At 35.6% G+C, this 4,902-nt stretch overlaps 1 pseudogene; it reads right to left on the bottom strand.

The window, feature by feature from the left end:
- Positions 1 to 505: 505 nt before the first annotated feature.
- Positions 506 to 2,775, bottom strand: LOC128219414 (suprabasin-like; annotated as a pseudogene).
- Between the last annotated feature and the right edge of the window lie 2,127 nt (positions 2,776 to 4,902).

The following is a 4,902-nucleotide window of genomic DNA, read 5'->3' as shown; positions in this document are numbered from 1 at the left end:
AGTATGCGTCTATAGTAATCCCCGTGTCGTATATCTCCTTAAGGATGTCTGAATATACAATTGATGAAAGCGTGTTCAATCGCATAAAATGTAAACGTCTAATGAAAGGAAGGAAATTGAAACATTTATACAGAAGAAATACAAGTATTAAAATGATTCAAGTATTTATTCTGATTTGCATAAACAGTTAATCACAACAAATACCCTATTAATCAGTCATGTGTTCCCAACATACTTTGTAATATAATCACATTTCGCAAGTACATTCACTTTGTATTAAGTCGTGAGCGGAATTAATTGAAATAATTATTATAGTAAATATAATCCAGTGAACAAACCGTGTTTGTTTGTTACTAGTTACTTTTTAAACCATTTAATCACATGCTTAATTGTAAAAATGTGTTTGAGAATGTAACCTTAAATATTTCATGAATTAACCAACAGAAAACATACTTTAAAGTATGGTTTAAAGCACTTAGTGTTTACACATGTATATACTGGGCCCTCATCTACGAATGAGTGTACTAGCCAACGAGTCGAAAGGACGCCTTTTAAAGTAACGAGATCTCCAAGATGGGTAAAAGTATCCGCGCTTCTGGGGAAATTCGATGTCTGATTCACCTTCTGTACTACCGTCCGTTTCATCTTCCTGTTTAGATGAGGGGGAACTGTCCAAACGCCCGTATCCTTGCCCGTTCGACTTTGTTCCAAGTAGGCTGCCATCTGATGCATGTAAGGTTTTCCCTTCATACCGCTTAATAAGGTTACTTGCAAGAGAGTCAAAGGGGCGCCGTTTTCCAAAAAGACTATTGCCAACTGGATCAACATAACCATTGTAGTACCTTTTACCGACAATTCCACTTGCAAAAGAGTCGAATTACCTTCCGTCATCACGTTACCAACTAATCCACTGGCGAGCACAATTCCGTCCGTCACCGAATCGTTTATTTACTAGCCCACTTGCCAGCATATCAAAATTCCGTCCGTCGCCAAATTGTTTGCTTACCAGTCAACTTGCCAGCGTGTCAAAGTTCCGTCCGTCACCAAAACGTTTGCCTACCAGCCCGCTTGCCAGCGAGTCAAAGTTCCGTCCGTCGCCAAATCGCTTGCCTACCAGCCCGCTTGCAAGGACATCAAAATTTCGTCCGTCGCCGAATCTCTTTCCAACCAGACCACTTTCCAGCACGTCGAAATTCCGCCCGTCACCGAAACGCTTTCCGACCAAACCGCTTGCGAGAGAATCAAAATTTCTCCCGTCACCAAAACGCTTTAATACAAGTCCACTAGCAAGAGAATCAAATGTTTTAAACCGTCCTGCTTTGCCCCAACGCTTGTTCATGTTTCATTCCTCTCCATCATCGACAGAGGATTCGTCGGAGCCTGTATCCCGATCTGAGAGCTTTAGATCATGTATTGCCCGGTCTTGCTTATCATTTATCCCGAACACACAACTGCAAAAAATGGTTACTTTTTTATCATCTCATGCCGGGTTATAACCAGAATACGTCTAATCAATATTGTTTTGAATCGATATTCTGCATTTACTCGATAGGGCTCGCTGAACTAAAAAGGAAGCTAGTTTCTGTACGTTTGTAATCGTTATAAAACATTTCAGCTTGATTTCCATATAAGTTAAGTTAAAAAAATGATCACGTATGCATACGTATCAGCTAAAATAGATTTGTTTTCAAAATGTTCGAGTTAAATTATATGGTACACAAAAGACTTTTAAAAATATATTGATGATACAAAAGGAGAATATATTTAAGAAATTGAGTGAGCTACAGATGTCATGTGGCAACGCCTTTCTTTCATACTCGTAGTTTAAAACTATCAGATTGGCTTCACAGTAGCTGTCGATCTAAGACATGTATTTAAAATTTATCAATCTTTGCATCCTATACGTGAAAATCCTTGTTGACATCTGATGTCATTAGGGATATTTTATCTGATTGGCAACGTTAAGACAACGCAGGTAAGACCGATGCAATGTGTCATTCTTCTGGCTTGCAAGGACAACTCTCTCTCCTCGTTCCTCACCTGAAAATATCAAACAAAGCTTTTATATTACCTTTGTCTTGCTTTATTGCTCTGCACTATACTTTGTTGTCAACATGTAGTAACAATTTACTGTAAACTGATGGTGTCATGCTCTGTTAACTTTTAAATGGCAAGATTATAAGTATCTTCCATGGCCGAGAGTGTAAGATAGGTTCATTCCGACCCGAGCGTAGGTTTGTTTTGCGGAAACGAGGCTTACCGGGTCGGGATGAACCTATCTTACACGAGGCGCTATGGTAGATGCTTTTTCTCCCACGACAATTAAACAAAATTAAGTTAAAATGTTTGATTGCTGGAACTCTTTTGTGCTTAATGAAAATAATTGCGTATGGATTTGCGATAATTTGTGGTTGTCATGGATATGCGCGCAATGATTCAGATTATGTTAATAGTCAAATCGGTCTTTAAATAGTTCTAAGGAGAGTTAAGCATTATGTCTTGAAAGGTGCGTGAAAACTGTTTTATGGTGACATTTGAAGCGAGAAATAATAAATTAGCGTTCTAAATATTGCCACAAGACAAGGTTTCTATGATGCTACAGACGACAGTCTTCAACAAGGGAGGTAATTACAATGTGGTGACCATTAAAAAGGAGTACCAGACGGGCATTTCATCTTCGCCCGTGGGCAAGATAAGAATTTTTAGTATGATTAAATTATTGGATCTACTTATCTGAGGTGGGAGAATAAACATTCCAAACGCGGTTTGCGCCATAGTGCATCAACTAAACACAATTTAAACAAAAGTTGAGCACACAGATTGAACATCTAAAGTAATTTTGCTATGAATACCGACAAACTGTCTGCTTTTAAAACAATCTATATGTATTGTCGGTTCCACATCTTGAATGCGATTTATTTGCAATACCCGAAACATTAAACTCACGCAGTGCAATGACATCAGAAAGTGTCTAAACTATTTTCAGAAACCCAGGGTCTCTATACAAAGCGTAATCTTTTACCGATATATCTTCAAATATGCTTAAAAATTATTAGTATATACAACATTCGTGATATGAACGCCTCATTTATTTCTTCTAACTCTTTGTGTTAATTTTAATCAGTCGTTTTGGGCGGGCTTTTACTATTACTAAACGGTTTTACGCACCAAATTCGTTTTAGTTTATGCTAAGCATTGCTACCTTAAAATCGTTAAGCCAAAATCGCACTAAAATAAAAATCTGTGGAAGCTTATACTGTATTCAATGATGATTTGTTTTGTGGACTTAACAACGATCGAAATGCCTGAAAATTGGATTTTTTAAACTAATTAAAGTGATAAAATTATGTATTTTATGTAAGACATTTATGCTGTGCTTATCAGTTATAGACGTTTTTTTAGAACAAATAATAAATAGACGATTTAGAAATACCCTGAATTAAAGTTCAGGGACAAATATCAACACGGTATGCTCCCTTATTTTAAATATACGGTTAGAGTTAGAAAAGTTAAACAATGGACCAGCATGCACTCTGTTCCGGTCGGCATTCCATTTCTGTTTAACATTGTGAACTTATGATTCCCTATTTAGCCCTAAGCGCCTTTGCATTTGCAGGAAATTGCATTTGCAAATATAAAAAGTTATAAGGGAGGCATTTGACATGAAATATTAAAATCAGAAATATAAATGTTAGTGGTTATAGGAGATGAAATAATGTCAAGGAATTTAATTAGAAATGGTTTACCTAAATACATCTACCGTGAAATAGCAGGGATAAAATTGTAAGCTTGTGCATAGATCATGCATATCAGGTTACTTACTCGATGTCAGTCTGATAATATTAATATAGAGTCAGTTAAATTAGTTTGTATTTCGTTAAAACTCTATATGAACATTTATTGGTGTACTATTCTAAGCAATTACAAGTAAAATATGTCCTCAAAGATACTTCAGTATCTTTAAAATCAAATTAGTACAAGAATAATACTCCAAATTAATTTAATTTTTGCTTAGGCTTTTGCAAACATTGACAAAAGAGAGAAATATAAAGTGTATATCAAGACAATAGTCATTGTTTTTCACACGAGTCGCCTTAAAGTACAAATCGTCAATCACAATTCATTCCTGTCTCAATTTGAAACTGGAAATTTGATAACGTTCTTTTATTGTATATGTTGAACAGATATTGGAAATAACAAGTGAACTGCATTTCGTTTAAAGAACTTTCATGAAGTACGTTCCCACTGTTTACACAGGTTATTAAAAAAGTATATTTCCAATTTCTTTACATTGTCAACAAGTGAAATCATAACAAACATTTGACATGGTTGTTTTTTTCAGTAAAATGCATTTGATATGTTCCTTCACACTGTTTACAAACAGTAAAATATTTCAGTCGATTGCGTCCCCCGGGCGTTAAAAAAATATTCAAAATACAATACAAATCTGAATGTCTTCAAAGGTCACCCACAAACATGAAGAGTTTTTAAGCGCCAAACCTCACATTTCATATGAAGCATATAGTAAAACCTACAGGTACAAGCTCATAAGTCAAACATTTAAATAAAAAGTCTGTTCAGATGCACATCGTAAGAGCCAAAACGATACTGAGCAAAAACCAAAAACGAACAACACCAAGTGACCAAACACAGATCTAAATAGTTTTATCAGTACATGAATGCATTAGCGACATAAAAAATATCACCCTTATACGTGTTGTCTATTAAGTGTTTTTGTCCTAGAATCGGTGGATTATAACATAATAAGTATAAAGTATATATTGCTTCCTCTTGCTGTTTTGAAATGTAGGAGTGTTTAATGGCCTTAATGGCCTTAACTTGTAGAAAATGACAGTTTCCTGTTGAAATGTAGGAGTGTTTAATGGTCTTAACCTGTAGAAA

Source organism: Mya arenaria, chromosome 15 (genome assembly GCF_026914265.1).
Source record: "Mya arenaria isolate MELC-2E11 chromosome 15, ASM2691426v1".
NCBI lineage: Eukaryota > Metazoa > Mollusca > Bivalvia > Myida > Myidae > Mya > Mya arenaria.
Note: the sequence above shows the minus strand (reverse complement) of the source record. Positions and strands in the feature narration are given on the sequence as shown.